Here is an 11,446-nt window from a genome sequence, read left to right on the forward strand (position 1 = left end):
TGCTTTCTCTCCGCTGCGGCGCGGCACTCCTCGTCGTACCAGTTGTTCTTTTGCACTTTCCGAAAACCAATGGTTTCCGGATGCAGCTGTACGTAAGGAGTTTGAAATGCCGTCCCACAGTTCCCTTATACCGAGTTGTTGATGAGTGCTCTCAGAGAGCAGGAGTGCAAGCCGAGTAGAAAAACGTTCGGCAGTCTGTTGTGATTGCAGCTTTTCGACGTCGAACCTTCCTTGTGTTTGTTGGCGTGCGTTTTTGCTGCACAGAGGCGGGTGCGAATCTTGGCTGCAACAAGATAGTGGTCCGAGTCGATGTTAGGACCTCGGAGCGCACGCACATCTAAAACACTGGAGACGTGTCTTCCGTCTATCACAACATGATCGATCTGGTTGGTAGTTTTTCGATCCGGAGACAGCCAGGTAGCTTGATGAATTTTTTTGTGCTGGAATCTAGTACTACAGATAACCATATTTCGGGCCCCGGCGAAGTCGATCAGCCTCAACCCATTTGGGGATGTTTCCTCGTGGAGGCTGAATTTACCGACCGTAGTGCCAAATATACCTTCTTTGCCAACCCTGGCGTTAAAGTCGCCAAGCACGATTTTGACATCGTGGCGGGGGCATCTCTCATAAGTGCGTTCCAAGCACTCATAAAAGGCATCTTTGGTCACATCGTCCTTCTCATCCGTCGGAGCGTGGGCGCAGATCAGCGATATGTTGAAGAACCTCGCTTTGATGCGGATTGTGGTTAGACGTTCATTCACCGGAGTGAATGATAGTACTCGGCGACGGAGTCTCTCTCCCACCACGAATCCCACACCAAACTTGCGCTCCTTTATATGGCCACTGTAGTAAATGTCACAAGGACCTACTCGTCTCTGTCCTTGTCCCGTCCATCGCATTTCTTGGACGGCGGTGATGTCAGCCTTTGTTTTTACGAGGACATCAACCAGCTGGGCAGCGGCACCTTCCCACCAAGGGACCGGACATTCCAGGTGCATGCCCTTAATTCGTAGTCCTTCTTTCGTTTGCCATGGTCGTCATCAAAAGGGGGGTCTCTCATCCGAGGCTGCTGTTGGTTTTTCATTGGGGTGAGCTTTTTACGTGGCGGGTCCCAAACCCAGCGCACAACCCTATGCAGGGGTGTTTCGCCTTCTCACTTTAGCTCACCTTCGAACGGATGTTCTTAGGCTACCCAGAGGATACTTGGTCAAAGACGGGAAGTCGTGAGCTGCTTGAGTCATATGTAAAAGAATCGTTTCTGGCCACTCCCAAGTGAATGGCGATCAGAGAACTTTCCTCACTTGCGTGAACTTCTACACATGACCCCATCCTCCTTCATAATGTTTAGTTAGTTAAGATATTCAAAAATATCTCCCTCATTTTTTTTTTTCAAAATTCAAATTATTTCCGAAGTTATAGCAGCACAAAATTTAAATTATAATTTGTAATATTTTTAAAAAATTAACATTAACAAACTTAGCGAAAAAATCGACGTTTACTTTCGACTAACCGCCATTTTAAGAAAAAAAATTCAGTTTAAAGCTTCTTCAGTTAGTGGCATTATGATGACGAGGACACGGTCGGTTTTCCCCCTTCTACTTTGAAAAAATATATATATATATGTACATACAATATATAAAATATAAATACTAAGAACAAAGTGTATTCAACAAAGGGAAATAAGCGTATTAGTTAATTTTCCTTTACGCTTACTTGATAAGTATATTGTCAACGATTTAATTTATCCAAGAATTAAAATTTTGAAATTCAAAAGTAAGCAAATTGCAAAGGAGAAAAAATATTTATTTAATAAATAAAAGAAAATGTCGAATACCTGCTGCTTGTGAAAACAACTTGTACAAGGAACTTCCCAATGTTTTGTGCTCCAACTGACAATTCGCAACGAGACGAATGGGAAAAAGTATATGGCGAACAACTCAGTTTATCATCGAGAATATGTGGGTTAAATTTTAAGGTGAAGGAAATTAAATAATATCCCCTTAAAAGAAGACACTTCGTTAAAATGACTTCATACTCTTGAAGAAAACAAAAAAGAAATCCTCATCTTTTGATAAATAGAAATTTTACGTTTTTACGAATGATTAGCTTTAAGACAAACTTGTTTGCTAGAAAATTATTACAAGTGGCCGGAAGCTATACATGCTACGCTGTATGCTATATCGATTACGTTTCTTAAGTATATGAGAACCGCAGTTGGAGTGGTTCTTAAAGCAACTTTTGCAAGGCGAGGCTTTTGAACAATAGTTTTCAGGGTTGCCGATGTGTTCTGCGCACACACTTTTTGAATTCATTTAGGAGAACATTATACTCATTGCAACAGTCCTCGCCTTCCGCTAGCTTGGCCAAGTTGAAAAATTCCTCTACTCTACGTCTGTAAGACCCAAGCTCCTTGCTTCACCAACGGATTTTCGTTTTATGCTTGAGCCTCAGCGTAGGATGGGCGTATTGAAAAGGTGCATTCATGAAAAATACATTCACGCCGCTTTCAATCTCTTCATGTGATTTAGACACGCAAGGTTTAAGTCCCTTGCCCAATAGGATCTGAACGTCGAGATCCCAGTTTGTGTTTCTAGGATTCCTCCTCACTTGTTGACTGACTTTTGCAACCAATTTAAGAGTAGATTCTCTACTTTGTAAAGAGCGTTATATCTGGGACGTTTCTGGAGGTGGATCCTATATAGGTAGGTATTAAGTTTTCACACGATTTTATCTATTTTAGGCACAAGATGCCTAACATTGGACTCTTAATGTAATTACTATAACCCACATATTTGCCAATATATTCGGCTGGCTTTAGCCGGAAGTTCGAAAATCTTTCAATTATTTCCCATACTCGGTATCTGGGGCCTTGAATAGTAGAAGTCCGATTTTAGCAATTTTTTTTCATTAGGTAACGCATCTATCTGGATACATTGATAGGTTTTTAGTTTCTATACTAGAAGAGAAAGAATCAGATGAAATTAAAAATTGTAAGTAAAAATGAAAGTAGGAGTGCTTTTTATATTTTGTACTGAATTTAGTTGAAATTGGTCCATAAGGTTCCGAGGTATGGGTTTTCACCAAAAGGTGTGCGTTGTTACACCCATCTGGGGTGTAAAATTTTGCGACTATGGCAATGTTATTATTATAGCAGTTGCAGTTTAGGAGAAATGTACATTAAATCTTTTTGCGGGCAGGACCACGCTTCCTTTGTAAATTTTTTCAAGCCCTAGATGTCTCTTCCTAATACAATTCGTTCTACTAAATGACAGCCTTTTATCTTATTGTGGACATTAGTACTCGTATAGGTTTTCAATTAATAACGTTTTGTGAACTTAGGCTCGATTTCGCTCATCTGCAATACTGTGGTTTCATCAATTGGTTATTAAAAGAGAAATATAAAATGGAAACGCATCATCGCAATATGTTGCTTACGTGTTAAGCTTACTACATGTTAAATGGGACTAACTAATGTGCACAAACAAACATACGTATAACTGCGTGAGCGAAACATAGCGTTAGTAAAAGTTTACAAAGCAAACGCAAGCAAACACAATGCAAATATAATTATTAACTGCATTGAGGTGAATGTCTTCAAATGCTTAACTTTGAATATTCGACATACATATAAGAAGAAATAGAAATAGCAAAAAATACATAAGAACATATGGTCAAAGTATGCACTTGTTCGCAATCGGTCACCCAACAAATACTATACAAAAATTCACAAAAGGTGCAAGAATTCTTTATTTTCTAAATTTGAAATTAAATTGGTACGACATCCGTTAATGTTTTTTAATATTGATGTTATTTTTTTAAAGTGATTAAAAAATTCTGAAAATGGTAACGGCGCAAAGCAAAGAATTTGAGGCAAATAAGAAGAAACGACAAACATTTTAAGTAGAGCACATATTAAAACCAAAGGAGAACTACCCACATTTAAGTCAGTGCAATATTGTGGTCTTGGAAGGAAAGTTTATTAAAATAGTTCAATATAGCACGCCGTTGCTGGAGTCTAATTGGACCGGATTTTCTTCCTCAACAAGGCAATGCGCTAGTTAATTTTTACCATGAGTAAAAATGAGTCAAAAGAATACGAGTATATTTTGAGCTGTACCGAAATGTGTACTCTTTATTTATACTCTTAAGACTAACTTATTACATGGTTCTTACTTCTATTTATACTAACTAGTATGTTTACTTATTACTAGTTGATAGTTTGTTAATAGTGCCCATACACGAGCACACAAGTGCGTTCGATCGGTGTGAATTCGTTTGCCCATACACGAATCCATTTTGCGTTCGTTCTTCACAGAGTTAACATGTGCGACAGGCAAGCGGAACATTTCTTGGATTTTATTTCTAATGTAGCATTTTTATCTATTTCATTGTATTTCGTTAATAAGTTATTCCAACTTTTATTTTTCTTACACTATGTATATGTATGAGCGCTTAGGCAAAAAGCGAAAACTTTGAAGCGTGATTTCTCGGTTTTTCATTTTTACGATTATTCTTAATTGGCGGGCAGGATAGAAAAAAACTAAACGTCGTATGGAATTAGGGCAAAGTTTATTATCATTGACATAAAATTATCTTATATTTAAACTAAAAAAATATTAAGAAAAGTCAAGTTTTAACATATTTTTAAACAGCATAAATTAAAATTTTTTTGATCAAAAGCCACTATTTGTTCAATTTTTAATAAAATTTTAAATTTTACACTTTTTTTTTAAATTTTCTTAGTTTAACTAGAAGATAAATTAATAAAAAATATGAATCTCTTTGAATTTTTTGTTTCCGATAGAAATTGCGATCTGCATTCTGCCCGCCGTCCGAAAAATGCAGATGCGAGATGCATCGGGCAATTGCTTGCCAAAGGCAGAGTATCAAAGATTTCGTGTCCAAAAAATTTGTGAAAGATGTTCAAATATATAACTATGAAGCCTAGAAATTTCGTTTGAATCAATTATTTCTTTCCCTCCCAAAAAATCCTCAAAAAAATCGATTTTTTGAGGCCTCTAAAGCGGGCTCTCCCCTTAACACTTGCCATTGTTCGTCCGCGATCTTCACTGTTCGGCGACACGAGAGAAATGAGATTTCGTGCGCCGACAACACCATACACGATAAACATGTTCGCGCACCGATCGTAAAAAATCAAACATTTTCGCGAACATGGATCGGTACGCGAACAAGCCCATACACGATAAACCGCAAGCGCACTCATACCGATCGAACGCACTTGTGTGCTCGTGTATGGGCGCTTTAAGCTATTTTATTTGTTTAGCTTTGTTTACATATACTATATTGTTTGCTTAGATACATTTGCTTTGTTTTAAGACAAGGTTGTTGTGGTATTCAAACTCAATGTAGTTTTGATACTTGTTTGTTTAGGATTGTTTGTTGCAGTGATAGTGCATTTCAATTGTTCGAAATCAAGGTTGTTTTGATGCATTCTATTTACTGAAACAAAAGGTTGTTTTAATGTTTGTCACTATTATAAGGAATACGTTCCTTAACTCGCTCATTGTTACTCCAAAAGTCATCACCGACTGTCTAAAAAATTAAAATGTGGGTCTGTTGAAGTGGTCTCCTCAAATCCCAGAATTGTGACGAATTTGGTTGCTTGGGCAATCCTAAAGATGCGTATAACGAGATACCACAAAACCTGGTTGCATGAAGGATCTATAGTATTTGAAAAAAATTTCTTAAAAATTAGTGTTTGCTCGTCAACTTCATCCAACAACGATTGGGTCAACTAGCTACGCGAAATTATGGATATTGTGGGTATTAAACATGAGATAACTTATCTTTTCTACATGAAAATTACCGTATGTTCTCTTTTTATTGAATGAATGAATTTTCTTTTTGATTTAAAAATACTTTCAATTTATGCTTCGAAATATAATCTCAATAAAACATAATTTTATCTAAGAACATATAATCTTTAAAATTTTATCCACCTCACTTTTTTAAACTCTTGCTACCAGTTGCTACAGAGTATTATAGTTTTATTCACTTAACGATTGTACGTATCACCTAAAACTAAGGGAGATAGATAGAGGGTTACATATATATATATATATGTAAAAATGTTCAGGATGACGAGAACGGTTGAAATCCGGTTTACTGTCTGTTTGTCCGTCTGTCCATTCGTGCAAGCTGTAACTTGAGTAAAAATTGAGATATGATAAAACTTGGTATAAACTTTCCTTCGTACAACTGCCACAATTCACCATTAACCGAAACCCTATAAAGTACCATAACTAAGCACAGGGGACCGCAATAGCAAGGGGCACCTGTGGGTAAAATTTTTTAAAACGTGGGAATAGCCATGCCTTCTAATAAGTTTTATGTACGTATGTATCTCCTAAACCACTTAAGCTACAACAACAAAAATTTTTAAGTTCACTCCCCATATAACGGTACTGTTGAAAACTACTAAAAGCGGTATAAATCAATAACTAGACACGTCAGAGACATTAAATTTTACCTCCGAGATGGTCTAAGCGAGTCTTACGGTGGCCAGTGTCAAAATTGGACGATGGGGTGGCCACACCCACTTTTTTGGTGAAATTTACAAATCTCGGGACTCGACCAAACCAATTTCAAAAAAATGTAGTCCGTGGCATTCTTTTTACATGTGAAGCAATTAATATAACGGGATAAAACTGTACACGAATAATTTCTCTAGTGTATGCCACCTTATGACCAATTGTTTACATCCAATTGAAACTGTTCAAGCTCCTAGGTACCGAATATTTAGACCCCGGTACATATAAGGTACATACACATATATCAAAAAGTGCCAAAGTAAAGGACTTTTTGAATATAACGCCCCCTGTTGACACCATCTATACGTCGACTGCTATCTATATCGATTGTCCAGTAAGGATTTAATGACATTTCAATATTTTGACATTGGAAGTGAAGTTATTGCGTTTTAAACGTCAGTATGTGTGTGTTGTCGGTGCGAAAATGAGCTTCGAACAAAGAGCCAACATTAAATCTTGTTTTTAAATTGTTAAAACTTTTACCGAAACGTTGCAATTGATGAAACAAGTTTATGGTGATGATTGCCTATCCCAGTAGCAGAGTGCACGAGTGGTTTCAACGTTTTCAAAGGATATAAATGACGATCAACATGTGGGCCAATCAAAATCCGTGATCTACGGAAAATCCATTGAAACTGTACGTGAATTCATCAAAATTCAGCAGAAATCATCATTGAAATTCATGGAAATGGAACTGATCATCTCCAAAACATCGATTTATCGCATTTTGACCGAACATTTGGGCTTACGATTATGTGCACGGTTCGTTCCGCACAAATCGACTGACGACCAAAAAATGTTCAGAAACCAACATTCGAAGGACATGTTATGACCGATTATTTGACCAAAAAGAAAATTTTAACCATTAACCACTCCCCGTGTTCACCTGATGTAACCGTGCGACTTCTTCCTTTTCAGAAAAATGCATTTGCCCATGAAAGGAAAGCGTTATGCAGACGTAGAGGCCATTCAAAAGGCTTGCACCGGCATACTGGCTGCCATACCGGCCAACGAGCTAAAACACTCGTTCGACATGCTTTGGACCGTGCAAAAAGCTGTATTGAAGCAAAAGGAGACTATTTTGGATAAAATAAATTAATTTGACCGAAAAACCCATTTGTTCTGTTTTTTTTTTTACTCCTGTTTACTTTGGCAAGCGCCTTGTACATATGTATGTATATAACTGAAATTAAGAAATAATCCTTCTCTTCTAATAGTATGTCAGTACGTCAAAAATGGGCTGAATAGGACCAATACTTCTCTTAGCTCCCATATCACTACATACATATTATAAAACAAAGTCACTTTTTCTGTCCTTATGTGACCTTAAATGTTTAAATCTTGAAAACTAAGCAACTGATTTTGATGCGGTTTTTTTAATAGATAGATTGCTTGAAAAGGAAGGTTTATGTCATTATAATGTGAAGAAATATATAAAGGGGGCGTGGCACTCGGACAAAATGTGGTAAAAACCATACATTTTTTGTTTACACAGCCATACATCATAAAAGAATCCACCGATTAAAATGAAACTTACTTGAAGTTAAACTTTGAAATATTTACTTTCGTTCTGCATCAAAAAAAATAGTTGATTCATTTCTTATTTAACCAAAATTGTTTAAACAAGAGCAGCCCTTTTTCCAAAAAAACTGGGGTGGAATCGTTACATCCGTGCACGGATCGGCAAAGATATGAAAGAAAATTACGTGATGCGTCAATCGTATGCGGTGATTGGCATTATGACATACGATAGCAAACGGATCGTAATATATTTTCAATTCACAATAGTTTTTAAATTGCACATTGCTTTGGATCGTATTTTTAGGTCACAATAGATGTGGAACTGTCAAAACTGTTGCGAAATTTTCAATAAACTAACAAACGCTAATTAAATATCAAAATGAATCCAACTTTGTTTTTTTATTTGAGCTCTAGTGAAAGTGATGGGCATAAAAAAATAGTGCGGAAATAGCTAGGAGATCGTAGCAATAGCGTAGGTATAAAAAAAAATTATGAATCCTCATTAATAAAATTTTCTTTGTAGATGTATCGTTGAACAAAGCATTGAAATCTTAAAAAGACGGTGGAGTATTTGAGGATATTGCAAGAGTATCTCCCCACAAAAGTGGAAGATTTGCTAACGTTTGTGAGGCATTACATAACATCTGCATAAAATTTACAATTAGTTACGACCCTCAAAAATTGCGATTCTTATCACACTCAAGAAATGGACAACGGGGTAGCGAACCGCTTCACCGCAATCGACCAAATAAATAATTTTAAATCAAAAATGTATATATCCTTAACCTTGTAAATAATTTTATTTTTATTGTCAACTAAAATACAAAAATTTTGTATAAATAATTTTTTTTTTTTAATTTTTAAAGAGATATTCCATTCATTGGTTTCTTGTTTATGTTCTTTATTCCTAAAAATGATAAAAACTCAAAATTTAAAAAATTTTGCTCACATTCTAGTTTACAGGAGCATTGCGTCTGCGGAATCCGATTAAATTCGTTATCCCGTGCTCGCTGCTGTTGTGATCGATGTGCACGAACTCGTTCCATTCTCCCCCTATCCACTTGATAGTTATTTACTCTTGAACGTAATTCTCCCATACTTGTACGATTGTTATCATTATCAGCATCTCGCTGGTCATTAGTGCGGTTGGAGCGTAAAGTAGCTCGTTGCACATTTACAGGACTTCGACGACCTATGTCAGGTCGTTTTCTTTTCCTCGGCATTGTAAGCAGCGAGAAGAAAATCACTTTTAGCAGTATTTCAATATTTCTCCAATTAAATGTTTATTTTTTTTAATACAGATTACAAAACCAATAAGTATGTTCGGATACACTTATTACTCTCAGAACAAAGTCTCTAAATTTATGGACAAAACAATGTAACGTTCGGATACACGTGCTTTTTCCATGAGATGACAAAACAATGGAACGTTCGGATACACTTATTACTTACTTATTACTTTCTTATTTCTCCAATTAAATGTTTCTTTTTTTTTAACAAGAGATGACAAAACCAAGTATGTTAAAGTAGGAGCGCAGCAAAAAGTCTCTAAATGTATGTACAAAACAATGTAACGTTCGGATACACGTGCTTTTTACATGAGATGACAAAACAATGGAACGTTCAGATACACTTATTACTTTCTTATTTCTCCAATTAAATGTTTCTTTTTTTAACATGAGATGACAAAACCAAGGATGTTAAAGTAGGAGCGCAGCAAAAAGTCTCTAAATTTATGGACAAAACAATGTAACGTTCGGATACACGTGCTTTTTACATGAGATGACAAAACAATGGAACGTTCGGATACACTTATTACAGGGCATCTCGACAGGATAGAATTTATAGAATACTAACTGTTATTGCCATTGCCAAATCTGTATGTGGGCATTTGCTATCATGATATAATCATTTGCGCAAAAGCGTAGGGTAGGTAAGTTCGAGATGATGTAGCGTATGCTTTGAGCTCTTGAAAAATTTATTTTATCATTTGCGAAATGCCGTCGGGTAGGTAGCTGATGTAGGGCACGTTTTGAGCTCTTGAACTCCTTAAATCTTTTGTGTGGAACATAAAAAAAGGATAAATATCCTTTTGTTTACAAATGTATTTTTGGAAAAAATAAGATAATAACAAAGGATGAAGATCCTTTTTTTACAAATGTATTTCTGGGAAAAATAAGAATTTATATTTTTGGACTACTAATTAATAATTGTGGCATAACTTTTATATACCAATTAAAATAATAAATTTAAAATGAGAAATGATATTTTGATTTATGCTTGTACAAGTTTATTAAATTTAAGACTTCCAAACTCAATTTGCGTAATATTTCTATAAATTAACAATATTATACTAAATATTAAATGTTATTTTAAAAATGTACTTTATTTTTATAATATAACACAACCGTCTTAACTCGCTCTTCTAATTTTCATATTACCGAAATTAAAATGCCGTCGGCATATGTGGAAATGGAATATGTTGCCTCTTCGAAATTTTCATATAAATGAAAACTGCGCTGTTAAACTGCTGAAGAGACAGCTTCTAGCTTACGATATATGGCAAACTATGTAGTATTCTATATCTAGTAAGCAATGAGCAATGTGGAGTCTGCACAGGCAGAGATGCCCCGTTATATAATAAAAGTATTTTTGAGAGTTGGTAACACTGTAAGGTTGGCACCATCAAACATGTCAACACATTAATTATATTTATATATTTTGAAATTTGAAATTGAAATTTAAATACACGATGTCATGAGCAAAGTTGATATTATGTTGTCGATTCAAAAGTTTTGTTTTAATGTGTTCTTCAATGCGAGTGGAACTGAGAGTACAAATACCGTCAAATGTTTGACAGCAAGTAAGTGGTCAACTTTTATATGGGAAAATGGAATTGTCGTTTTACTCTATCTTACTCGTAATTTTCCCTTATTTGCTCACCGTTTAGACCTACCCTGGACTACGACAAACATTTTAAAAAGTCAGCTCAATCGGCCCAGCCGTTCTCGAGTTTTAATCAGACTAACGAACAACAATTCATTTTTATTTATATAGATAGATAGATATGGTAATTTGTGCATAGTTAATCATACATATAGAACTGAGTAAATTTTGTACTGAAATTATAAAGTCATGCCTGGAAGACGTCGTCGTTCGGATATAGGTCGAAGTACAGTGAACGCCAGAAGACTACGTTCAGCAAGAGATGAAGAATCGTCAACGGAACGTGATTCTCGCCTTAGTCAGGCTTGGGATAGATATAGAGCTGAGATAGAGAGAGAATCTTCAGTAGAGCGTGAGGTTCGCCACAGCTGGGATCGAGATAGGCATACGGTTCAGAGAGCCAGAGAATCGTCAGTAGAGCGTGAGAC

This window comes from Bactrocera tryoni, chromosome 3 (assembly GCF_016617805.1).
Source record: "Bactrocera tryoni isolate S06 chromosome 3, CSIRO_BtryS06_freeze2, whole genome shotgun sequence".
Classification (NCBI taxonomy): Eukaryota; Metazoa; Arthropoda; class Insecta; order Diptera; family Tephritidae; genus Bactrocera; species Bactrocera tryoni.